This window comes from Bufo bufo, chromosome 2, assembly GCF_905171765.1.
Source record: "Bufo bufo chromosome 2, aBufBuf1.1, whole genome shotgun sequence".
Taxonomy (NCBI): domain Eukaryota; kingdom Metazoa; phylum Chordata; class Amphibia; order Anura; family Bufonidae; genus Bufo; species Bufo bufo.
Genome location: NC_053390.1, coordinates 22,315,873 through 22,343,438, shown reverse-complemented (window position 1 = coordinate 22,343,438; position 27,566 = coordinate 22,315,873). Strand labels below are relative to the sequence as shown.

The 27,566-nt window shown below is 46.1% G+C and overlaps 1 pseudogene; it reads right to left on the bottom strand.

The window, feature by feature from the left end:
* LOC120990656 overlaps positions 1–27,566 on the bottom strand; it is a 45,029-nt pseudogene that overhangs the window by 7,471 nt on the left and 9,992 nt on the right.

The window sequence follows — 27,566 nt, the reverse complement described above, 5'->3', positions numbered from 1 at the left end:
ACCTGAAGAATTAGGGTCCATGGCGGGAAAGCATATGCCAGGTTCCATGATCATTTTATCAAAAAGGCGTCTACTGCCCATGATTTTTCCCTGGGATTTAGGGAGCAAAAGCATTATATTTTTTAATTTGTCTGAACGAAGGCGAACAGGTCTATCTGCGGTGAGACCCATTTTTTGCAGATATGTTGGAAGATTTCTTGGTTTAAAGAGGACCTTTCACTGATTATTACACTATGAACTAACTATACCGACATGTAGAGCGGCGCCCGAGGATCTCACTGCACTTACTATTATCCCCGGGCGCCGCTCCGTTCTCCCGCTATGCCCTCCGGTATCTCCGTTCACTAAGTTATGGTAGGCGGAGTCTGCCCTTGTTCTTCTGTAGTGCTGGTCAATCGCATTGCAGAGCTCACAGCCTGGGAGAAAAGAACCGCCCAGGCTGTGAGCTCTGCGCTGTGATTGGCCAGCGCTAGAGCAGAACAAGGGCAGACTCCGCCTACCATAACTTAGTGACTGGAATCTCCGCCTACTATAACTTAGTGAGCGGAGATACCGGGGGGCATAGCGGCAGAACGGAGCGGCGCCCGGGGATAATAGTAAGTGCAGTGAGATCCCCGGGCGCCGCTCTACATGTCTGTATAGTTAGTTCATAGGGTAATAATCGGTGAAAGGTCCTCTTTAAGGACCATTCCCCTGGGTCCAGTGTTCTTCTGCTCAGATAATCTGCTTCTACATTTTCTAAACCCTTGAGATGGACTGCTGTAAATGAGAGGACCTTCTTTTCTGCCCAAGAAAAAAAGAAATTCTGCTAGTAGTGATGCTTGATGCTTTAAGATATGCAACAGTCGTGGTATTGTCTGAGAATATCTTTAAATGTTTTCTTCGTAACATGACCTGAGATACCTTTAGGGTCTCCCAGACCGCTCGTAGCTCTCTATAGTTTGAGGATCTTTTCCCTACTTCTTCTGACCACCTTCCCTGCCAGTTCGTGCAGGCTACTTTTGACCATATCCGTACCCGATTGCATCGGTCATTATCTGTATTTGTGGTGTTGTCCACCAGGTTACACCTTTTAGTAGATTTGCCCTTTCCTTCCACCAGTTCAGATCTAACTTTACGTGGTAAGGGATTCTTATCCTTTTGTCCAGAGATGACTGTTTTCTGTTCCATTTTCTCAGGATCCAGGATTGTGTTACTCTGGTGTGGGCCTGACACCATGCTACTGCTGCAATGCAGGACATCATCAGTCCCAGGATGCCCATAGCTTTTCTGATAGAGCACTCTTTTTGAGGTTGGAAGTTTTTTATTCTCTCCCTGAAAGATTCCATCTTTTCCTGTGGGAGGGATGACGACTGGGATTTTGAATTCAGTACTACCACTAAGAACTTCCTTTTTGATGATGGTAGTAGGCAGGACTTTTTTATGAAAGTTTCCGTAGCACAAATTCAGTTTGTCTGGATGTTTCTGGTTTTGAATTCCCAACTATAAGGAAGTCGTCTAAGTAGGGAAAAATGTGTAGCCCTTCTAGTCTGAGTGAGGCTATCATCTCTACTACCAGTTTTGTGAACACCCTTGGGGCTGACGAAATCTCGAATGGGAGAGCAACGAATTGAAAATTATGGATTATGCCCTTTTTGTCTTTTAGTGCAAATCTCAGATATTTTTGTGAATTTGGGGACATGGTAGTAGGCATCTTTTAGGTCGACGGATGTCATATATGCTCCTTCCTTGATTAGTGGAATGATAGATGATATTGACTCCATCTTGAATCTTCTGTAAGTCATTGACTTGTTTAGCCCTTTTAGATTTATAATAGTACGGGAAGAACCGTCTGGTTTTTTGACTAGGAATAATCGTGAGTAAAAGCCTCTTCCCATTTCTAATTTGGGTACTTCTATCACTACTCCTAATTGTTTTAGCTCTACCACTCCTTGCCAAATTTTTGATAGCACGTTTTGATTGCGAGTCGTTATTTGGTATCTTTTTGGAGGTTTTGAGGAAAATTCTATCTTGTAACCATCTCTGATGATATTTAGGGCCCAGGGATTTGGGTGACTGATTCCCACTGGGTCAGAAATTTCATCTACTTTCTTCCAACTTTGGCGTCATTGTTTGTCGTTTTGTTTGTTATGGGGATTGAGGAGAAACCCTCTGCTCCTGCCTCCTTTTTGGTAACTCCAACGTCCCGTCTTGCCCTTACCTCTGTAGGGCTTAGGCTGCGAACTAAAGGGACGAAAAGGCTTCCTTTTATTCTCCTCTCTCTTCTCTAGGATAGCATCTAGAACTAGGCCAAATACGTACTCTCCTGAGAAGGCGATGGAGCACAATTTTGCCTTGGATGCCCTATCGCCTCCCCAGGATTTCATCCATAGAGCTCTTCTGGCTGAATTTGACAGGGCCCCATCTTTTGCAGTGAATCTGACAGATTCGGCAGAAGCGTCCGCTAGAAATGCTGTTGCTGACTTAAGGAGAGGAATGGAGTTAAAAATTTCCTCTCTTGGGAGTTTTATTTTTTATTTGGTCTTCTAACTCATTGAGCCAAATATACACGGACATGGCCACGGAGGTTGCCGCTGTTTGTTTTCACACCAAACATAGAGGCCTCCCAGCTTTTCTTTAGAAGTGCCTCTGCCTTTCTTTCCATGGGATCCTGTAACTGTGAGGAATCCTCGAAGGGTAGGGAAGTTTTTTTGACCACTTTTGCGATCTCTTTTGTGGTCTCGCTAAAGATCTTGGTTTCAGACTGGTCAAATAACAATCTATTTTTTAATTCCCTGGAAACACCCAACCTTTTTTCAGGATATGTCCATTCATCCATTATCATGTCCCTGATGTTTTCGTTTACCGGGAATACATGAGACTTTTTTTTACACGTAATCCCCCAAACATTACGTCCTGAACTGACGGGGGCTTCTGGATATCCTCGATACCCATAGTGGCTCTAACAGCCCCTAACAATTCGTCCATATCTTCACATGAAAAGTAATTTTTTTTTTTTTCCATCTTCAATTATTTCTCCCTCTGAAAAAACATCAGCATCAATATTAAGTCTAGAGGTGGAGGCCCCCTCGTCCATGTCCTCTGCTTCAGAGGAGGATGGAATTGATATTTTGGTCTTTTTGGCCGGAGGTGTAGGGGGGCTGGCACAAGGGAGACTAGGGAGGACTTAATTTCATTTTGGATCATAGATCTCATTTCATTAAAGATAGATGGTTGCTCCTTCTTTAAAAGTTCACTAATGCAAGACTTGCAAAGCCTTTTTATTATAATTTTCAGGAAGTTTCTTTGAACAAGTTGCACATCTAGCAATATTATGTTTAACTTTAGCCTCCTTTAATCCCTAAAAAGATCTGCGCCTTCCATGGGCTTCAGGAGTTGACATTCTGTAGCTGGCTGGAGCAGGAATCAGTGGAGACTAGGATGAATCGACGCTCTAAATTCGAAAAAGCGGCGTCTGATGTCATCAGGGCGCTCCTGCGTCTCCCCACGTGACCTGGCTCAGCCCCCTCCGGCAATGCCGGGAACTAAGCACTGACTGCTGCTGGCACCCGGAGCGGCAGGCAGCGTCTCCGTGCTCTCCGGTCTCCTTCCCAATGTAGCGGGGCATGAAAACAGGCCCCCGCTATCAGGGACAAGAATCAGCCTGTGTGGACTCACTCTGCCAGCTTTAGCAGCCGCCGCATGAGGCAGAGGAGAAAAGGAAGGAAGCACGAATTACCCCCGTTCCTTAAGGTGACTTTTTGAAAAAAAAAAAATTTAAAAACTCCTCACCTCCCCCACGGAGGTCTTTCTGTGTGATGCCCCATAGGGACAAGAAACACTGGCGGGTGAGTGTGGGTGGTGGCTTTTAAACTCTCTGTGTTCTTCCTGCCCCTATAGAGGTCAAGGGGTCAATCTCATGTGTAGCCATCATGGTGGATGAAATGGAAAGTCCCATGATCTGCAGACAAGATGTCTTCCCACAGAGATGAAAGCTTGAATTTTTATGTCAAGTGACTGCTGCTCGAAAAGGGAAGTCAAAGCTCAAAGTGAAAAGGGAGGGTAATTAGTAAGTCAGAATCAGAAGACCCTGATCAGAGATCACCGTCAGCTGGATAAGGGGAACACTCCATGATGTGATGGAGACATCTCCAATCAAAGAGCAGCAGCAGGTGATCAGATTCTCCTCCTGCCCTGAAGGCACCAAGGGCAGAATCTGAAGTCACTTTCTCCATTCATTATTACATACCTGTGGTGACATCTCCAGGAATGTTCTCCTCCACCTCACTCCTACACGGGGGATCGCCCATCATCCACTCTACTTCATCCTCCACTTTAATATCAGTCAGATAGAAGATCTGATCTGACTGATCTGTCATCTGTAACAATTCAGTACAATACAGCAGACAGGTGGGAAATCTAACAGATCCACATAAGAGACCCCCACAATCTATGACCCCTCTATGACTGCAGGACCCCCCTATGTAGATGTGTATAGGGCTCAGCTCCATCTACCTGAGGATTCTCCAGGACCTTCTCCTCTGGACAGTCCTGGGAATACAGAGGATGGGGACATCTCTCTGGTGGATTTCTCTTCCTGGATCCATCTGTGGAGACACAAGCACACAGTGACTGAATACATGGCCTCCTGTAGATCTGTCTATAGATCAGACTCTTGTCTCAGCTCCTTGACTGCACATGACGGCTCTTACCTTGTGATATAAGAGGCTGGTGCTCCTCCATTACATGTCACTGCACACACGTGTATACACTGCACATGACGGCTCTTACCTTGTGATATAAGAGGCTGGTGCTCCTCCATCATGGCCTCCTTGTACAGATCCTTGTGTCCTTCTATATACTCCCACTCCTCCATGGAGAAATAGACAGTGACATCCTGACACCTTAGAGGAACCTGACAACACAATGACACCGTCATTACCCAGACCCCTCCAGTGCTGTTACTGGAGAATTTCCCAGCATTCCCAGCAGTGTCACCTCTCCAGTCAGCAGCTCCATCATCTTGTGGGTGAGTTCTAGGATCTTCTGCTCATGTATCAGGGGGTGAGGGGGAGGCTCTGTGATGGGGGGAGGGGTCCTGCTCCGCCCTCCTGACTCCTGGAGATGGATGATGGGAGTCACACAGTCCCCCGATGTCTTCTTCACTATTGTGTACTCCTGTGGATGGAGAGAGACACTTAGGGATAAACCCTTCAGGGGCCATGTGCTCTCCTCCGGCCCTCTCCTCCTGGTACAACGTGCCTACTTACCTTCTCATGGCTCCTACAACATGACTATTGGTCACTGGTCACATGATACATCACTCACCATATTGGGGGCTGATCTTGAGTTTCTCTGTAACTTGGAAGGTCTGGAGGCCGTTCTCCAGGACCCTGGACTCTTCCTATGATGGATTCTCCTTCCTGATGTCTGACTTGTTACAGAATACAATAAAGAGGAGAGAAATCTAGAAAAGTTTACCTCTCCGCTCAGCAGGGAGATGATCTCCAAGGTGAGGTCTAATATTCTTCTGCTGATCTCCTTCCTGTCCATCCTTGGTGGTCGTTCAGGAGAAGAGGAGAGAACTGGAGGAGCTGGAGGCTTCTAGTACTGCAGGCGCCTTTATGAGAAGAGGAGAGGAAATCATCCAGGGGACAAGACCAGATGTCACCTCCAGAACCGCACTTCCTGAGCCTGGAGGGGCCCCGCTTATCAGAGCCCCACCACATGGATTCCAGGGGCCCCAACATGGAGATCTCTGGTGGCTCCACAGGAGATAAATGTCTGATAGATGCAGGTCCCACCTCTGGGCTGTGCTCAGCTGTGTCTAGAACTCCTAGAGAAGAGACTGGAGAGAGCTGAGCTCAGGCCGGGCCCCCGCTCCACCCATTCTCCTCCTGGATGCAGGGGCCCCTCACCAGAACAGTCAGGGGCCAGCAAATGATGACAACCCCCACTATCCCCCTCCATCATACTAAGCTGAGGAGCGAAGAAGGATTCCTTGTGTGTAATGGAGGAGAATCTCCAGAGGTGACATGTCTGAGCTCTCCACCACACTGTCTCCTCACAGCTCATCTTACCTGCAGGCTGGAGGAATGGCTGATACCAGAGAGAACAAGAGCCCTGACTACCGACCAGGACCTGCCCAGTATCTGCTGCACTGCCAGAGCTGAAGGACCTGCGGTGACGTCACCGTCATGTGATCCGTCAGGGGGCGGGGCTCAGCCGGGGAGAAAGAGGGTAGATGCTAGAATGGAGTTGTTAGAGGGAGGTCTGTGATGTCACTGGTCACATGCTCCTTCATGGTCACATGACAAACCCAGCAGCTTGTGGAAGGAGGAGGGGCTGTGTGTAAGGAGCCCAGTGAGGGGGATGTGCTGCAGTCCTGGAGGACACAGAGCTTCATGAGGGGCGGCATATGGAGCTCATATATGAGGGGCAGGTGGAGGAGCACTCAGGGGCCGTGGGGTTAATGGAGTGGAGTCTGGTGCCATTATGGGGTTCATAGTACAGATCCGGGTGTATTCTGTGGACCTTTATGGGGTGTAAATCTGTGAGGGGGGGATGTGGTGTATTCTGGGGACATGAGGGGCAGATCTTTGGTGAGGGTCTTCATGGGAAGTAAGGTGTGATGTCGGGGGTCACGTGACTTCGCTGCTACTCATGTTGGGGAGAGCTATGGGTAGCGGGCACAGATGGTGACCTGTTCGGGGGGGCACAGATGGTGACCTGTGTGCTGGGGGGGGCACAGATGGTGACCTGTTCGGGTGGGCAGTACTGTCTGTACCTTGGGAACAGTTCGCCGGAGAGGCCTGAGCAGCGGTCGGTGGGTGTGGGGTGCAGACAATGGTGTATATCTTATGTCAGGTCTGTGTGAGAGAAGGGACTGATACAATTGGTCCTTCCGACCTAAAATAGGTCTTTTTTTATATATGTGCTGTTTCTTTAAAACTTCACTTTTATTTATTAAATTATTAATAAAAAAGACACAACTATTTCAAACATTATAGACTCGTTAAAACTCTCGGTGGCGCAGGCTGGATTTCTATCCAATCAGCTTCTGCTGTTTACCCTTCTTTGGCCTCACGCACACGGCCGTTGTTTTAGTCCGCAGCCGAGCCGCAGTTTTGGCGGCTCGGACCTATTCACTTCAATGGGGCTGCAAAAGATGCAGACTTTTTCACAGGATTCTATTGATTAATGGCTTCAGCCGCTCGAGTACGCTGACTAAAGCTGGGCTCACACGGGCGAGATTTCCGCACGGGTGCAATGGAAGGTGAACGTATTGCACCCGCACTGAATCCGCACCCATTCATTTCTATGGGGCTGTGCACAGGAGCAGTGATTTTCACGCTTCACTTGTGCGTTGCGTGAAATCGCAGCATGCTCTATACTGTGCGTTTTTCACGCAACACAGGCCCCATAGAAGTGAATGGGGCTCTTTGAAAATCGCAAGCATCCGCAAGCAAGTTGCTAAGATGACAGTCTATTCATTGTATTATTTTCCCTTATAATATAACATGGTTATAAGGGAAAATAATAGCATTCTTTAATACAGAATGCTTAGTAGGTGGTCAATTGAGGGTTAAAAAAATAAAATAAAAATTAACTCCCCTCCTCCAATTGATCGCGCAGCTGCCGGTCTCCTGTTTCTTCAGGACCTGTGGTGATGTCACTATGCTCATCACATGACACATCACATGAACCATCACCATGGTGATGGACCATGTGATGAGCTCAGTGATGTCACCGCAGCAGGTCCTTTGACAGGTCCTGAAGAAACAGGAGACCTGCAGCTACGTGATCGATTGGAGGAGGGGAGTTAATTTTTTATTTCATTTTTTAAACCTCAATTGACCTTCTACTAAGTATTAAAGAATGCTCTTATTTTCCCTTATACCATGTTTTAAGGGAAAATAATAACATTTACAGAATACTGAACCCAAATCCGAACTTCTGTGATGAAGTCTGCGTACCAAACATACCGATCTTTCTCACACGCGTGCAAAACGCATCAAAGCGCTTTGCACTCGTGGGGAAAAAAAATCGCACATGTTCCCACAACGCACCCGCATCTTTTCCCGCAACACCCGTGTGAACCCAGCCCAACAGTCATAGAGACCAGTTATTTTTACTGCTTAGTTATCTCTGCTGATAATATTCCTCACAGCAGAACCCTAAGGGGTTAATGTATCCTATTATTCTCAGCCGCTGCGGCTAACAGTCAACCCTGTGATCATCCTCTTATACTATATATCATTTGCTCCCTGCCTGCCTACCACTGAACCTAAACACACACACGCGTCCACCCTGCGTCCCGACATGTTTCGCTGGACACCCAGCATCTTCAGGGGATGATGCGTGTTTGGGGGCGGGGACCAGGTTTTAACAGTTCGGTCTCTGATGATGTTTCCCACATCGTCAATCAGAGCGCTTCATGTGTGGTAACTCCACCCGCTCGCTCCGTTTTACAATTCGTCAAGGTGCCGCCTTCTCGCTGCATCATGTAGTGATCTCATCTTCCGGACTCCTGGAACAGTCTGCGCATGTCTGAGAGAGAATTGTTCCTTCAATGGTCTCTGCGCAGGACTTAGTCTAAGGCCTCTTTCACACGGGCGTTGCGGGAAAAGGTGCGGGTACGTTGCGGGAACATGTGCGATTTTTCCGCGCGAGTGCAAAATTGTAATGCGTTTTGCACGCGCGTGAGAAAAATCACTTCATAGAAGTTCGGGCTTGGGATCGGTGTTCTGTAGATTGTATTATTTCCCCTTATAACATGGTTATAAGGGAAAATAATAGCATTCTGAATACAGAATGCTTAGTACAATAGGGCTGGAGGGGTTAAAAAAATATATATAATTTAACTCCCCTTAATCCACTTGATTGCACAGCCGGCATCTCTTCTGACTTCTTTCTTTGTTATGGAACAGGACCTGTGGTGACTAGAGATGTCCCAAACTATTCGCCGGCGAATAGTTCCCGGCGAACATAGCTTGTTCGCGTTCGCCGCGGCGGGCGAACATATGCGATGTTCGGTTCGCCGCGGCGGGCGAACATATGCGATGTTCGGTCCGCCCCCTATTCGTCATCATTGTGTAAACTTTGACCCTGTACCTCACGGTCAGCAGACACATTCCAGCCAATCAGCAGCAGACCCTCCCTCCCAGACCCTCCCACCTCCTGGACAGCATCCATCTTAGATTCATTCTAAAGGTGCAGTGTCACAAATTTGACTAAGTTGTAATCGCAATGCGATTAATACAGGTTATATTATTCGCATAGCGAATTCAACTTAGAGCTGGGTTCCTAATGGTTGTATTGCTAGAATATAACGAAGATTGAGAATATAGTGTTATATTCGTTATATTCGTCAATTCTAGCAATACAACCATTAGGAACTCAGATCTAAGTTGTAAACGCATTGCGATTTCAACTTAGAGCTGGGTTCCTAATGACCCTGTACCTCACAGTCAGCAGACACATTCCAGCCAATCAGCAGCATACCCTCCCTCCCAGACTCTCCCACCTCCTGGACAGCATCCATTTTAGATTCATTCGGAAGCTGCCTTCTTAGTGAGAGGAGGGACAGTGTAGCTGCTGCTGATTTAATAGGGAAATCGATAGCTAGGCTAGTGTATTCAGTGTCCAGTCCTGAAAGACTCATCTGATCTCTGCTGTAAGGACAGAGTAATCTAATTGCAGTTGCCTGCCTGCCAGCGTGTGTGTCAGGCTCACAGCGTATACTGTGCCCACTTGCCCAGTGCCACCACTCATGTCTGGTGTCATAGTAGCTTGCATAAAAAAAAAAACTAAAACTTTTTGGACTGTAATATAATAGCAGTCAGTTGCCGTCACGCGCGTGTGTTTCGTGCTCTGCAAGTGCATAGTGTCACCAGCGCACCTCATATCTGGTGTCACATTCGATTCCATTTAAAGAAAAACAACAATTTTGACTGTGAATAAATAGCAGTCAGTTGCACACACGTGTTTGTGTGTTTAAGGCCCAGCTGCAAGCCCATAGTGTCACTTCAGCGCAACTCATATCTGGTGTCACAGTAGCTTGCACGCATAGTACAACTTAACGAATCTAAAAGAAATGACAGGCAGAGGCAGGCCACCCCGCAGGGGCCGTCGTGGTCGTGGTGCTGTGATTCCCTTTGGCCCTAGAATAATGCCTGGTGTTCAGAGGCCACGTACCCTGAACTCGAAAAGTTCTGAGGACATAGTTGACTGGCTAACACAGGACACCCAATCTTCTACAGCTTCCGCTCGGAACCTTGACGCACCATCCTCCTCCAGCTCAGCTTCGGGCACCTCTCAAGTTACCACTCGCCCGCCTGCCGCCACCACCAACACTAGCACCACAGCCGCTTCACTTGATCTGTCAGAGGAGTTATTTACACATCAGTTGGAAGAAATGAGTGATGCACAACCATTATTGCCAGAGGATGTAGATAACAGGGATATGTCTCAGTCAGGCAGCATTACACACATGGATGTACAGTGTGATGATGATGATGTTGTACTCGCTGCTGCTTCCTTTGCTGAGTTGTCAGATACAAGTGAAGCGGTTGATGATGCCGATGTGTCCGTGGATGTCACGTGGGTGCCCGCTCGAAGAGAAGAAGAACAGGGGGAAAGTTCTGATGGGGAGACAGAGAGGAGGAGGAGACGAGTTGGAAGCAGGGGGAGGTCGTCGCAAGGAGCTAGTGGCACAGTCAGACAGCATGTATCGGCACCCGGGGTCAGCCAGACAGCACGCCAATCAATGCATGCTGTTTCCACCACCAGAATGCCGTCATTGCAAAGCTCAGCAGTGTGGCATTTTTTTTGTGTGTCTGCCTCTGACAACAGCGATGCCATTTGCAACCTGTGCCAAAAGAAACTGAGTCGTGGGAAGTCCAACACTCACCTAGGTACAACTGCTTTGCGAAGGCACATGATCGCACATCACAAACGCCTATGGGATCAACACATGAGTACAAGCAGCACACAAACTCAAAGCCGCCATCCACCTCCTGATCCAGCATCTTCAGCCACGTCAACCACTGCTGTCCTCCTTGCCCCCTCTCAACCATCCGCCACTCCGTCTCTCGCCTTGAGCAGTTCCTGCTCATCTGCCCACAGTCAGGTGTCTGTCAAGGACATGTTTGAGCGTAAGAAGCCAATGTCACAAAGTCACCCCCATGCCTGGCGTCTGACAGCTGGTTTGTCTGAACTCTTAGCCCGCCAGCTTTTACCATACAAGCTGGTGGTGTCTGAGGCGTTAAAAAAATTTGTAGTTATTGGGACACCGCAGTGGAAGGTACCTGGCCGAAATTTCTTTGCACAAAAGGCAATCCCCAACCTGTACTCGATTGTGCAAAAGGAAGTAATGGCATGTCTGGCACACAGTGTTGGGGCAAGGGTCCATCTGACCACTGATACCTGGTCTGCAAAGCACGGTCAGGGCAGGTATATCACCTACACTGCGCATTGGGTAAACCTGCTGACGGCTGCCAAGCATGGAATGCGTGGCTCTGCAGAGGAGTTGGTAACACCGCCACGACTTCCAGGCAGGCCTGCTGCCACCTCCTCTACTCCTCCTACTCTATCCTCTTCCATAACCTCCTCGGCTGAGTCCTCTTCTGCTGCTGCATCTTGCTCCACATCAACGGCACCCCCCCCCCAGCTCCCCAGGGGCTATTCCACATCCCGGATACGGCAGTGTCACGCCGTCTTGGGGTTGACTTGCCTGAAGCAGAGAGTCACACTGGACCAGCATTCCTGTCCGCCCTGAACGCACAGGTGGATCAGTGGCTGACTCCGCACCAACTGGAGATCGGCAAAGTGGTGTGTGACAATGGAAGCAATTTGTTGGTGGCATTGAATTTGGGCAAGTTGACACATGTGCCGTGCATGGCATATGTGTGTAATCTGATCGTACAACGCTTTGTGCATAAGTACCCAGGCTTACAGGACGTCCTGAAGCAGGCCAGGAAGGTGTGTGGCCATTTCAGGGCGTTCCTACACGGCCATGGTGCACTTTTCGGATATCTAGCAGCGAAACAACATGCCAGTGAGGCGCTTGATTTGCGACAGCCCGACACGTTGGAATTCAACACTCCTAATGTTCGACCGCCTGCTCCAACAAGAAAAAGCCGTCAACGAGTATTTGTATGACTGGGGTGCTAGGACAGCCTCTGTGGAGCTGGGAATTTTTTTGCCACGTTACTGGACGCTCATGTGCAATGCCTGTAGGCTCATGCGTCCTTTTGAGGAGGTGGCAAACCTAGTCAGTCGCACCGAAGGCACCATCAGCGACATCATCCCATTTGTTTTCTTCCTGGAGCGTGCCCTGCGAAGAGTGCTGGATCAGGCCATAGATGAGCATGAAGAGGAACAGTTGTGGTCACCATCACCACCAGAAACAGCCTTATCAGCATCGCTTGCTGGACCTACGGCAACGCTGGAAGAGGACTGTGAGGAAGAGGAGTCAGAGGAGGAATGTGGCTTTGAGGAGGAGGAGGAATACCAACCACAACAGGCATCCCAGGGTGCTCGTTTTTACCTATCTGGTACCCGTGGTGTTGTACGTGGCTGGGGGGAAGAACATACCTTCAGTGAGATCACTGAGGACGAGGAACGGGACATGAGTAGCTCGGCATCCAACCTTGTGCAAATAAGGTCTTTCACGCTGTCGTGCCTGTTGAGGGACCCTCGTATAAAAAGGCTGAAGGAGAACAACCTGTACTGGGTGTCCACGCTACTAGACCCCCGGTATAAGCAGAAAGTGCCTGAAATGTTACCGAATAACCGTAAGTCGGAAAGGATGCAGCAGTTCCAAAATAAATTAAAAAGTATGCTTTACACAGCGTATAAGGGTGATGTCACAGCACAACGGGAATCTAACAGGGGAAGAGGTGAAAGTAATCCTCCTCCTCCCACGCCGGCAAGGACAGGACGCTTTACAGACGTGTTGTTGATGGAGGACATGCGGAGCATTTTAAGTCCTACGCATCGCCACAGCCCTTCTGGGTCAACCCTCAGAGAACGACTCGACCGACAGGTAGCAGACTACCTCGCCTTAACTGCAGAAAATCGACACTCTGAGGAGCGATGAACCCCTTGACTACTGGGTGTGCAGGCTTGACCTGTGGCCTGAGCTATCCCAATTTGCGATAGAACTTCTGGCCTGCCCCGCTTCAAGTGTCCTGTCAGAAAGGACCTTCAGTGCAGCAGGAGTTATTGTCACTGAGAAGAGAAGTCACCTAGGTCAAAAAAGTCTAGATTACCTCACCTTTATTAAGATGAATGAGGGATGAATCCCGAAGGGACTGACAGTGGGCAATACATTAGACTAAAAAAGGCCTGATGAGATGCCTTGGGCTAAAAATGGTCCACACGCTGCTGTATTTTATCTCTGAATGCCGGATGACTTGCGTGACTTATCCGCCACCAACTAGGGTTCAAGCCGCAATGTTTTAGGGCACTTTCTGCCTGGGAAACAAACATCTATTTTTCTGGCCGCTGCTACAGCAGCGGCTGCAACAATACCTAATTTTTCAGGCATGTGTACATGCCTAATTTTTCTGGCCGCTGGTGCTGCACTGTGGCTTCAAAAACCAAACAAAAAAAAAGGCACATACATCTGTCAATTCCCCTTCGTGATCATTACCTTGTTGTGGTGAAGGGGCTTGCGTATCACAATGAAGCGACCACCTCTATGAGTGTGTTGGCAATGGCAATGTTGGCACACCCCAGATGATAAGGTCGTTGCTTCATTGTGAACAGACCAAAAGCGATCGGCTGGATAATTTTGCATAGAAAAAACATTAATTTTCTTTGTGATCATCTAAGGTGATCATTAAAGCCTACTAGGCCAACAATGGGCCCACACTGCAGAATCATTGTTTTCTGGGTCACTTAACTGTCACTGAACTACCTCAGCACGACCATAGGCTTTGTAAAACCCCCATCGCCTGCAATCTCCCAAACGTGCGCACGAGCACAGTCATCACTACACCAAGATTGACGCATAGAGGTATAAAATTTATGTCATGAGTGTGTCAACTATTGACAACTCTTTGCGGCTGTCTAAAATCTATTCCATACACGTCCCCTGATAGGGGACGTAACAGGGATTAAACTGATAGGAATAGTACTACTTAACACACCACACATATTGGGATTGCACAGTACATTACACAGCGCACACGCAGTGCCCCAAATTGGAATTAAGAGGACCGACCAAGCATCTTTTTCCATCTCCCGGTTCCTAAAATCGATTCCATATACACGTCCCCTGATAGGGGACGTAACAGGGATTAAACTGATAGGAATAGTACTACTTAAACACATCACTCATATCTGGTGGCACAGATAAATTAAAAAGTATGCTTTACACAGCGTATAAGGGTGATGTCACAGCACAACGGGAATCTAACAGGGGAAGAGGTGAAAGTAATCCTCCTCCTCCCACGCCGGCAAGGACAGGACGCTTTACAGACGTGTTGTTGATGGAGGACATGCGGAGCATTTTAAGTCCTACGCATCGCCACAGCCCTTCTGGGTCAACCCTCAAAGAACGACTCGACCGACAGGTAGCAGACTACCTCGCCTTAACTGCAGAAAATCGACACTCTGAGGAGCGATGAACCCCTTGACTACTGGGTGTGCAGGCTTGACCTGTGGCCTGAGCTATCCCAATTTGCGATAGAACTTCTGGCCTGCCCCGCTTCAAGTGTCCTGTCAGAAAGGACCTTCAGTGCAGCAGGAGTTATTGTCACTGAGAAGAGAAGTCACCTAGGTCAAAAAAGTCTAGATTACCTCACCTTTATTAAGATGAATGAGGGATGAATCCCGAAGGGACTGACAGTGGGCAATACATTAGACTAAAAAAGGCCTGATGAGATGCCTTGGGCTAAAAATGGTCCACACGCTGCTGTATTTTATCTCTGAATGCCGGATGACTTGCGTGACTTATCCGCCACCAACTAGGGTTCAAGCCGCAATGTTTTAGGGCACTTTCTGCCTGGGAAACAAACATCTATTTTTCTGGCCGCTGCTACAGCAGCGGCTGCAACAATACCTAATTTTTCAGGCATGTGTACATGCCTAATTTTTCTGGCCTCTGGTGCTGCACTGTGGCTTCAAAAACCAAACAAAAAAAAAGGCACATACATGTGTCAATTCCCCTTCGTGATCATTACCTTGTTGTGGTGAAGGGGCTTGCGTATCACAATGAAGCGACCACCTCTATGAGTGTGTTGGCAATGGCAATGTTGGCACACCCCAGATGATAAGGTCGTTGCTTCATTGTGAACAGACCAAAAGCGATCGGCTGGATAATTTTGCATAGAAAAAACATTAATTTTCTTTGTGATCATCTAAGGTGATCATTAAAGCCTACTAGGCCAACAATGGGCCCACACTCCAGAATCATTGTTTTCTGGGTCACTTAACTGTCACTGAACTACCTCAGCACGACCATAGGCTTTGTAAAACCCCCATCGCCTGCAATCTCCCAAACGTGCGCACGAGCACAGTCATCACTACACCAAGATTGACGCATAGAGGTATAAAATTTATGTCATGAGTGTGTCAACTATTGACAACTCTTTGCGGCTGTCTAAAATCTATTCCATACACGTCCCCTGATAGGGGACGTAACAGGGATTAAACTGATAGGAATAGTACTACTTAACACACCACACATATTGGGATTGCACAGTACATTACACAGCGCACACGCAGTGCCCCAAATTGGAATTAAGAGGACCGACCAAGCATCTTTTTCCATCTCCCGGTTCCTAAAATCGATTCCATATACACGTCCCCTGATAGGGGACGTAACAGGGATTAAACTGATAGGAATAGTACTACTTAAACACATCACTCATATCTGGTGGCACAGTACATTACACGGCGCACGCGCAGTGCCCCAAATTTGAAGTAGAAGGACCGACCAAGCATCTTTTTCCATCTCCCGGTTCCTAAAATCTATTCCATACACGTCCCCTGATAGGAATAGTACTACTTAACACAGCTTATAATAATGCAGAGAGAGGCAATGCAGAGAGAGGAGTCAGAGGAGGAAGGTGACTTTGAGGAGGTGGAAGACCAAACACAGCAGGCGTCCCAGGGGGCTTGTTGTCACCTTTCGGGGACCCTTGATGTTGTACGTGGCTGGGTGGAGGAAGAGACCTTCAATGACATCAGTGAGGACAAGGAACAGGACATGGCTAGCTTGGTATCCAACCTTGTGCAAATGGGGAGTTTGCTGTTGTGCAAATGGACTGTTTGCGGTGCGTTAAACAGGGAGTTTGGTCTGTCACTGTGAAGCGGGCGTAACCGTTACACTACCTGATCGATACAACATCATACCTGATGTTTTAAAGCACGTTATTCCAAACAATTTAGGAATGTTAAGTGATTTATGCCCTTTATGGATTAAAACCCGACTCTGCGTCAACTACGTAATTTTCCATGGGAGTTTTGCCATGGATCCCCCTCCGGCATGCCACAGTCCAGGTGTTAGTCCGCTTGAAACAACTTTTCCATCACTATTGTGGCCAGAAAGTGTCCCTGTGGGTTTTAAAATTCGCCTGCCCATTGAAGTCAATGGCGGTTCGCCCGTTCGCGAACATTTGCGAAAATTCGCGTTCGCCGTTCGCGAACGGAAAATTTTATGTTCGCGACATCTCTAGTGGTGACGTCACTCCGGTCATCACATGGTCCATCACATGATCCATCACCATGGTAAAAGATCATGTGATGACCGGAGTGACGTCACCACAGGTCCTGTTCCTGCACACAGCAATGAAAGATAACAGAAGAGATGCCGGCTGCGCGATCAAGTGGATTAAGGTGAGTAAAAAAAATTTTTATTTTTTTTTTAACCCCTCCAGCGCTATTTTACTATGCATTCTGTATTCAGAATGCTATTATTTTCCCTTATAACCATGTTATAAGGGAAAATAATATTGATCGGGTCTCCATCCCGATCGTCTCCTAGCAACCGTGCGTGAAAATCGCACCGCATCCGCACGATTTTCACGCAACCCCATGCATTTCTATGGGGCCTGCGTTACGTGAAAAATGCACAAAATAGAGCATGCGTGAAAATCACCGCTCCTGTGCACAGCCCCATAGAAATGAATGGGTCCGGATTCAGTGCGGGTGCAATGCGTTCAACTCACGCATCGCATCCGCGCGGAATACTCGCCCGTCTGAAAGGGGCCTAAGTTCTCTCTCGCTTCTGTCCCCTTTAGGCTATGCATATGCTTATTCATTTATTATGGATTAGCGATCTTCCGATATATTGGCTGATGCTCTGTTAGGTGCCCACACGTACACAGATTATATTTTCATTCAACATATCAAGAATTACAAATGGATTTGTTTATGGAAATGACCTCCAGATTAGATGTCCCTGTCATAATGATTCATGTTCCAATGTCTTTGATCTATTCTGGTTATTTTATTTTTAATATTTAATTATATACACTCGCCTAAAGAATTATTAGGAACACCTGTTCTATTTCTCATTTGCCTTCAGAACTGCCTTAATTCTACGTGGCATTGATTCAACAAGGTGCTGATAGCATTCGTTAGAAATGTTGGCCCATATTGATAGGATAGCATCTTGCAGTTGATGGAGATTTGAGGGATGCACATCCAGGGCACGAAGCTCCCGTTCCACCACATCCCAAAGATGCTCTATTGGGTTGAGATCTGGTGACTGTGGGGCCATTTTAGTACAGTGAACTCATTGTCATGTTCAAGAAACCAATTTGAAATGATTCGAGCTTTGTGACATGGTGCATTATCCTGCTGGAAGTAGCCATCAGAGGATGGGTACATGGTGGTCATGAAGGGATGGACATGGTCAGAAACAATGCTCAGGTAGCCCGTGGCATTTAAACGATGCCCAAGTGTGCCCAGGAAACATCCCCCACACCATTACACCACCACCACCAGCCTGCACAGTGGTAACAAGGCATGATGGATACATGTTCTCATTCTGTTTACGCCAAATTCGGACATTTCTCCAGTTTTCAACAGTCCAATTTTGGTGAGCTTGTGCAAATAGTAGCCTGTTTTTCCTATTTGTAGTGGAGATGAGTGGTACCCGGTGTGGTCTTCTGCTGTTGTAGCCCATCCGCCTCAAGGTTGTGCGTGTTGTGGCTTCACAAATGCTTTGCTGCATACCTCGGTTGTAACGAGTGGTTATTTCAGTCAACGTTGCTCTTCTATCAGCTTGAATCAGTCGGCCCATTCTCCTCTGACCTCTAGCATCCACAAGGCATTTTTGCCCACAGGACTGCCGCATACTGGATGTTTTTCCCTTTTCACACCATTCTTTGTAAACCCTAGAAATGGTTGTGCATGAAAATCCCAGTAACTGAGCAGATTGTGAAATACTCAGACAGGCCCGTCTGGCACCAACAACTATGCCACGCTCATAATTGCTTCAATCACCTTTCTTTGCCATTCTGACATTCAGTTTGGAGTTCAGGAAATTGTCTTGACCAGGAGCACACCCCTAAATGCATTGAAGCAACTGCCATGTGATTGGTTGACTAGATAATTGCATTAATGAGAAATAGAACAGGTGTTCCTAATAATTCTTTAGGTGAGTGTATATGTACAGTACAGACCAAAAGTTTGGACACACCTTCTCATTCAAAGAGTTTTCTTTATTTTCATGACTATGAAGGCATCAAAACTATGAATTAACACATGTGGAATTATATACATAAGAAACAAGTGTGAAACAACTGAAAATATGTCATATTCTAGGTTCTTCAAAGTAGCCGCCTTTTGCTTTGATTACTGCTTTGCACACTCTTGGCATTCTCTTGATGAGCTTCAAGAGGTAGTCACCTGAAATGGTCTGCCAACAGTCTTGAAGGAGTTCCCAGAGATGCTTAGCACTTGTTGGCCCTTTTGCCTTCACTCTGCGGTCCAGCTCACTCCAAACCATCTCGATTGGGTTCAGGTCCGGTGACTGTGGAGGCCAGTTCATCTGGCGCAGCACCCCATCACTCTCCTTCATGGTCAAATAGCCCTTACTTTCAAAGTTTTCCCAATTTTTCGGCTGACTGACTGACCTTCATTTCTTAAAGTAATGATGGCCACTCATTTTCTTTACTTAGCTGCTTTTTTCTTGCCATAATACAAATTCTAACAGTCTATTCAGTAGGACTATCAGCTGTGTATCCACCTGACTTCTCAACGCAACTGATGGTCCCAACCTCATTTATAAGGCAAGAAATCCCACTTATTAAACCTGACAGGGCACACCTGTGAAGTGAAAAACATTTCAGGGGACTACCTTGAAAGCTCATCAAGAGAATGCCAAGAGTGTGCAAAGCAGTAATCAAAGCAAAAGGTGGCTACTTTGAAGAACCTAGAATATGACATATTTTCAGTTGTTTCACACTTGTTTGTTATGTATATAATTCCACATGTGTTAATTCATAGTTTTGATGCCTTCAGTGTGAATCTACAATTTTCATAGTCATGAAAATAAAGAAAACTCTTTGAATGAGAAGGTGTGTCCAAACTTTTGGTCTGTACTGTATATATATTCCATTTTCACCAGTTTATACTCCACAGAGGAAGGGGGCTGGAAGGCTAGGGAATGGAGGGGACATGATATGTACTAAGGCCTCTTTCACACTTGCGTTGTCCGGATCTGGCGTGTACTCCACTTGCCGGAATTACACTCCGGATCCGGAAAAACGCAAGTGTACTGAAAGCAGTTGAAGACGGAACCGTCTTCCAAATGCTTTCAGTGTTACTATGGCACCCAGGACTCTATTAAAGTCCTGGTTGCCATAGTAGGAGCGGGGAGCGGGGGAGCGGTATACTTACAGTCCGTGCGGCTCCCGGGGTGCTCCAGAATGACGTCAGAGCGCCCCATGCGCATGGATGACGTGATCCATGCGATCGCGTGATCCATGCGCTTGGGGCGCCCTGACGTCACTCTGGAGCGCCCCGGGAGCCGCACGGACGGTAAGTATGCTGCTCCCCCGCTCCCCGCTACACTTTACCATGGCTGCCAGGACTTTAGCGTCCTGGCAGCCATGGTAACCATTCAGAAAAAGCTAAATGTCGGCTCCGGCAGTGCGCCGAAACGACGTTTAGCTTAAGGCCGGATCCGGATCAATGCCTTCCAATGGGCATTAATTCCGGATCCGGCCTTGCGGCAAGTGTTCTGGATTTTTGGCCGGAGCAAAAAGCGCAGCATGCTGCGGTATTTTCTCCAGCCAAAAAACGTTCCGTTCCGGAACTGAAGACATCCTGATGCATCCTGAACGGATTTCTCTCCATTCAGAATGCATTAGGATAATCCTGATCAGGATTCTTCCGGCATAGAGCCCCGACGACGGAACTCTATGCCGGAAGACAACAACGCAAGTGTGAAAGAGCCCTAAGTTGATCATCAAATATTACATTTTCAATTTTTTTTTCTCTTTTTTATGTATTCTGTTTTTCTTTTATTTATTTATTTGATATTTTGTGGTATTTCAAAACTATGATTTTAACCCTATACATGTGTGTCCTCCACAGGGCACCAGTCAATATGATGTATCCCAACTATGCAGCAGCTGGTAAGTATAAATGTTTTCATTATATTATTCATTTTTTATATATTTTTTATTTTAGAAAGCTATTCTAATTATATTTATTTATTTATTTTATTTTGTCTATATAATTGCATTTCTTTTCTTTTTCTTTTTACGTTCTTCATGGAAGCCAGATATGGTCAGTGAGGAGCCACACATCATTCTATCAAAGGTGTAATTTCATTTTTATATAGGGAAATCACCATTTTACCCGTTTCCCATATTTATTCTATATTTATTTATCTTTTACATATAGTTCCCCTACCTTACTAAAATTTGTCTATTTCAATTTTCTCTTTTTATATTATTATTTCTCAATTCTAGCTTGATTTTTTTATTTATCTTTTTAATGTGTTGGTCAATACACATGTATTTTTATCAATTTATAAAAAAGAGGCACATGTAAATCCCTCTTTATTCCTCCTGGTGAAAGGGATTTAAGGCGACAGATCCACTTCGTCTCCTCTTGTTGCAGCCTCTTATCTATGTCTCCCTGTCTAGGGCCTCTCTTAACTTATGTATCCCCCATATCTTCAGACCAGAGGGGTTCCCTTTATGCAGATTTTTTATATGTTTGGACAGTGGCGTTTCTTCATTCGTATTTAAACTACTAAGGTTTTTGATATTCTCCGCCTCGATTCTTGAGTAGTCTTCCCAATGTACAGCTTGGGGCACTCGCACTGAATCGCGTATACCACCCCTGTTGTCCTACAGTTGATATAGTCCTTTATAGTGTACATTTTTCCATCCATCGGATTTGTACATTATTTTTTTGGGGCCAAATATCTACAGCAGGGAGTATTGTGTGGTAGCCATTAAGATCAGACAAGGAGATCAGGAGTCATAAGTGCGGCGACATGTGGGGAGCCCAGGCTCTGTGGGGGCAGTATGTTTGTGTGGGAAGAAAAATACTGTGTGTGTGGGACCCATGCAGAGCAAACAAGGGGTTCTCGTGCTGCTGTCTGTGGGAGAGGGGTGGCATGACGAGTGGCCCTGGCAATGTGGGTGTATGGGATCCATGCAGGGGTACTTGTTCTGCTGTCTTCTAGAGTGGGGTGGCATGAGGAGTGGTCCTAGGAGTTTTAGTGGAATCTGTAAAGGCAGGGGCCGTCAGTTGTAATATGTGTATGGGCTATAGGAGCTACACCGTCTGGAGTAGGGGGTGTTGCTGTGAATTAGCTCGGGGCAGTTACAGGGACTTGTACGGCAGGTATGTCTGGAATGTGGCTCCTAGGTTTGGGCTTCATGTGGTGGTTTGGAGTTTAATGCCTCATCTTAAATGTTCTACTTATGTGGCTGTGGTGACCTGTTTGTGTTTTTGCCCCCCATAGATCTTATTCCTGAACAGGAGAGGGGTGTCCAGTCACGAAAGCCAGGGGAGAGGATCGCTCCAGCGCTGGATCCTGTAGAGGCACAGAAGAGCGCTTCAGCGCTGAATCCTGTAGAGGCGCAGTGGAGCGCTCCAGCGCTGGATCCTGTAGAGGCGCAGAGGAGCGATTCAGCGCTGGATCCTGTATAGGGGGGAAAGGCTAGATTACTGACTCCAGGAGGAGGACCTGTTTCTAACAATTCCATTCTAGCTGATTCTATGGTGAACAGGCAAGATTGCCGATTCCAGGAGGACCTCCTTCTAACACCTCTGGATGTTACATTTCTGAGTATACAGGAGGACCTCCTTCTAACACCTCTGGATGTTACATTTCTGAGTATACAGTAGGACCTCCTAACAACTCTGCAGGTTACATTTCTGAGTATACAGGAGGACCTCCTTCTAACACTCAATTGTAGCCGATTCTATAATGAACAGACTAGATTACTGACTCCAGGAGGAGAACCTCCTTCTAACAACTCTGCAGCTTATACAGGTCCTTCTCAAAAAATTTGCATATTGTGATAAAGTTCATTATTTTCTGTAATGTACTGATAAACATTAGACTTTCATATATTTTAGATTCATTACACACAACTGAAGTAGTTCAAGCCTTTTCTTGTTTTAATATTGATGATTTTGCCATACAGCTCATGAAAACCCCAAATTCCTATCTCAAAAAATTTGCATATCATGAAAAGGTTCTCTAAACGAGCTATTAACCTAATCATCTGAATCAACTAATTAACTCTAAACACCTGCAAAAGATTCCTGAGGCTTTTAAAAACTCCCAGCCTGGTTCATTACTCAAAACCGCAATCATGGGTACAACTGCCGACCTGACTGCTGTCCAGAAGGCCATCATTGACACCCTCAAGCAAGAGGGTAAGAAACAGAAAGAAATTTCTGAACGAATAGGCTGTTCCCAGAGTGCTGTATCAAGGCACCTCAGTGGGAAGTCTGTGGGAAGGAAAAAGTGTGGCAGAAAACGCTGCACAACGAGAAGAGGTGACCGGACCCTGAGGAAGATTGTGGAGAAGGACCGATTCCAGACCTTGGGGGACCTGCGGAAGCAGTGGACTGAGTCTGGAGTAGAAACATCCAGAGCCACCGTGTACAGGCGTGTGCAGGAAATGGGCTACAGGTGCCGCATTCCCCAGGTCAAGCCACTTTTGAACCAGAAACAGCGGCAGAAGCGCCTGACCTGGGCTACAGAGAAGCAGCACTGGACTGTTGCTCAGTGGTCCAAAGTATTTTTTTCGGATGAAAGCAAATTTTGCATGTCATTCGGAAATCAAGGTGCCAGAGTCTGGAGGAAGACTGGGGAGAGGGAAATGTCAAAATGCCTGAAGTCCAGTGTCAAGTACCCACAGTCAGTGATGGTCTGGGGTGCCATGTCAGCTGCTGGTGTTGGTCCACTGTGTTTTATCAAGGGCAGGGTCAATGCAGCTAGCTATCAGGAGATTTTGGAGCACTTCATGCTTCCATCTGCTGAAAAGCTTTATGGAGATGAAGATTTAATTTTTCAGCACGACCTGGCACCTGCTCACAGTGCCAAAACCACTGGTAAATGGTTTACTGACCATGGTATTACTGTGCTCAATTGGCCTGCCAACTCTCCTGACCTGAACCCCATAGAGAATCTGTGGGATATTGGGAAGAGAAAGTTGAGAGACGCAAGACCCAACACTCTGGATGAGCTTAAGGCCGCTATCGAAGCATCCTGGGCCTCCATAACACCTCAGCAGTGCCACAGGCTGATTGCCTCCATGCCACGCCGCATTGAAGCAGTCATTTCTGCAAAAGGATTCCCGACCAAGTATTGAGTGCATAACTGAACTTAATTATTTGAAGGTTGACTTTTTTTGTATTGAAAACACTTTTCTTTTATTGGTCGGATGAAATATGCTAATTTTTTGAGATAGGAATTTTGGGTTTTCATGAGCTGTATGCCAAAAGCATCAATATTAAAACAAGAAAAGGCTTGAACTACTTCAGTTGTGTGTAATGAATCTAAAATATATGAAAGTCTAATGTTTATCAGTACATTACAGAAAATAATGAACTTTATCACAATATGCAAATTTTTTGAGAAGGACCTGTATTACTGATAATAAAGAAGGACCTCCTGCTAACAACTGCATGTATGCCTTCCGAGACATAGGGTCCGTGAGCAGGCCATATATCCCAGAGCGGCATCAATCGTTTCCCATGACCCTACAAGTCCGGAACAGTAGTCCCGACGTGCACAGCATTATAGTAAATTATGAAGCGGTGTGCTCTGGGACATATGTATGCAGGTGAAAGGGGGTTCTCCTTCTGGAATCAGTAATATAAACTGCAGAGATGTTAGAAGGAGGTCCTCCTCTTGGAGTCAGTAATCTAGTCTCTTCTATACAGATCAGGCTAGAATGGAGTGGGCAGAAGGAAGTCCTCCTGTATTTGCTGTGGCTTACTGAATTAATATTGGCCCTCTCTGAAAACATGCGGTGGACGTGGTTTCAGAAGTGGCATTTTGATTGACTTTGTGTCTTGGTGATGTCTTATTGGCAAAACCAGACAGTAAACTAAGACAGAAATGTGCACAAGGTCTAGCTTCAAGCCTTGACCAAAAATAATCCCAAAATTTCAAAATGCAAATGGACTGATCCCCTGAATGGGACCAAAGGGAATAAAACTTAACATTTAATCATAGATAATTTAGAATAAGTGGCACGAAAAAGGACAATCACAAAACACATATGGACAAGCCCGCGTGGGCCAAAAACACAAGAGCACGGAAAGAAAACCAGTGTAAGAGAGGAACGTTCTCACCCAAGATGAACTTGATGGATGAATGGGTAGGTCTTTTCAGACGGTGCCAAGGCAAAGATACATCGGGGGAAACTTCCAATTCTTTGAGGTGGTGATCACTGGAAAACGTGCGTTGAGGATGATCGTACAGAGGATTGCTGGGTGGTAATAGAACTTTTTATTTTTTGTCACAAGTTAGTTTTTTTTCTTTTTTTTTTTCTTACAAAGTCTCATATTCCACTAACTTGTGACAAAAAATAAAAACTTCTATGAACTCACTATGCCCATCACGAAATACCTTGGGGTGTCTTCTTTCCAAAATGGGGTCACTTGTGGGGTAGTTATACTGCCCTGGCATTCTAGGGGCCCAAATGTGTGGTAAGAAATTTGAAATCAAAATGTGTAAAAAATGACCGGTGAAATCCGAAAGGTGCTCTTTGGAATGTGGGCCCCTTTGCCCACCTAGGCTGCAAAAAAGTGCCACACATGTGGTATCGCCGTACTCAGGAGAAGTTGGGGAATGTGTTTTGGGGTGTCATTTTACATATACCCATGCTGGGTGAGATAAATATCTTGGTCAAATGCCAACTTTGTATAAAAAAATGGGAAAAGTTGTCTTTTGCCAAGATATTTCTCTATTTTGGCTCATAGGGTCGCGTCCTTGCTCAAAGACTTAATCTCGCCAGAACAATCCGGGTTTGTGGGGGGCAGAGAGTGCAGAGACAGCACATTTCAGGTAATACAAGCTCAGCAGTATGCCTTATCGCATGGAAAGGGGCTCACTTTCCTGAGTACTGATGCCGAAAAGGCTTTTTATAGGGTGGACTGGCAGTTCATGGAAGCCACTTTATACAGATTTGGCTTTCCCCCCCAGTTTGTGGCCGCTGTGCTGTCTCTGTGCTCCTCACCCACGGCGAGGATACGTATAAATGGTAATCTCACGCCTCATTTTGAAATAAGAAATGGGACCCGTCAAGGTTGTCCATTGTCACCAACTTTATTTATTCTGTGTCTGGAGACCTTCCTTCAGGCCATAAGACAGGATAGTGACATTCAAGGACTTAGCATAGGCTCTCAGACCCACAAAGTAGTGGCATTCGCCGATGACATGCTTCTATTACTATCTAACCCACTAGTAGCATTTCCGGCACTATTGAGACAATTGGATGTATTTGGAGATCTGTCTAATTTCAAAATAAACGTATCTAAATGTGTAGCATTAGGAATTAACACTTCCCAAACCACCATAGCCCACCTCAAGGCAAATTACCCCTTTCAATGGCAACCAGATAGTATAGGTTACTTGGGAGTTCACATAACTAGAAACCCTGATCAGCTGTTTTTACAAAACTATCCCCAATTATTACCAGATATTAGAGTCCAATTGAAGGAACTGAAAATCCCCTTTTTGACGTGGTTAGGGAGGAAGAATGTGCTGAAAACGTATATCCTACTAAACTTTTGTACTTGATGCAGACTTTAACTGTAGTTTTACCTCAGCACTATTTGGCACAAATACGGAAAACGTTCTCCACATTTGTCTGGAACCAGGCTAAACCCAGATTAGCCTATAAGAGACAGATTTTACCTAAACATAAAGGAGGCTTTGGATTGCCAGATATCAGTGGATGTTATGGCGCAATTCAAATGAGATTACACTCAGAGATAGCAAACCCCCGAGTTACTAAGTTAGGCTGCCAAATTGCTAGGAAGATAATGGGGCCCAAAAAATTGGCCATGTTATGGGATTTATGTAAAAAACCCTCTCGTGGAGGTAACCTCCCTAGCTCCTTACGGGGTATGTTTGACAGCTGGTTTAAATTATCGAGACATTTACATCCCTCAAGTTGCCTATCGCCCTTCACTATTATTGGGTACCTACCCTATTTACTCCAAGCTGATTTTCAAGATGATATGGGACTGTGGGCGTGATTGGGAGATGCGGCGATTGGCGATATATTAGAGAACAGGAGGGTCCCCACTATCCACACTCTGAAAGCCAGGTTCAAATACATTCCATGGGCTACAACCCATTATGCTCAGTTTAGTAAGGTATGCACCCAGTATTTGATGAACACTACGAGTAGTTATACCCCCACTTGGTACGACGCAATATTGAATCAATCAGTACACACAAAGGGTACTGTCTCGAGACTCTACAACAAAATACAAGAGATAGATTCTGACTCCAAACCGTCGTTTGTTGTTCAGTGGGGAAAGGAGATTGGACAATCTCTAGATGAAAACACCATAGAAAGAATACTTGCTCACTCTCATGGCTATTCAAGATGCATTAAGATCCAGGGAAATGCTTTTAAGATAGTCACGAGATGGTACAAAACACCGGATAAGTTGCACTCTATTACGCCCTCAGTATCTGCCGAATGCTGGAGGTGTGGGGAAGCTAAATGTACCATGCATCACATATGGTGGTCATGTCCACAAATTACAAAATATTGGGACTCAGTATCAAAGGAGGTCCAAAAGATATGCAAGATTAACTCCCCCATCACTCCATTAGTAGCCCTTCTCAATTTATCTGATAGTCATTACAAACTGGCCAACAACTCATTACCTGCACAATTGATCGCTGCAGCAAAGCTACTTATTCCAAAATATTGGCTATCCAAGGAGATACCCAGTCTGAGGGAATGGGTTTTTAAGGTCCAGGAGATTTATCAGTTGGAAGAACTGACTAGCTGGGAGACTCTATCTCATGACAGGTTTCTCTTAGTCTGGGAAAAATGGTCTGAATGGTATAGGAGCTACGTTGGTTGAGATATTTGTACAGGTCCTTCTCAAAAAATTAG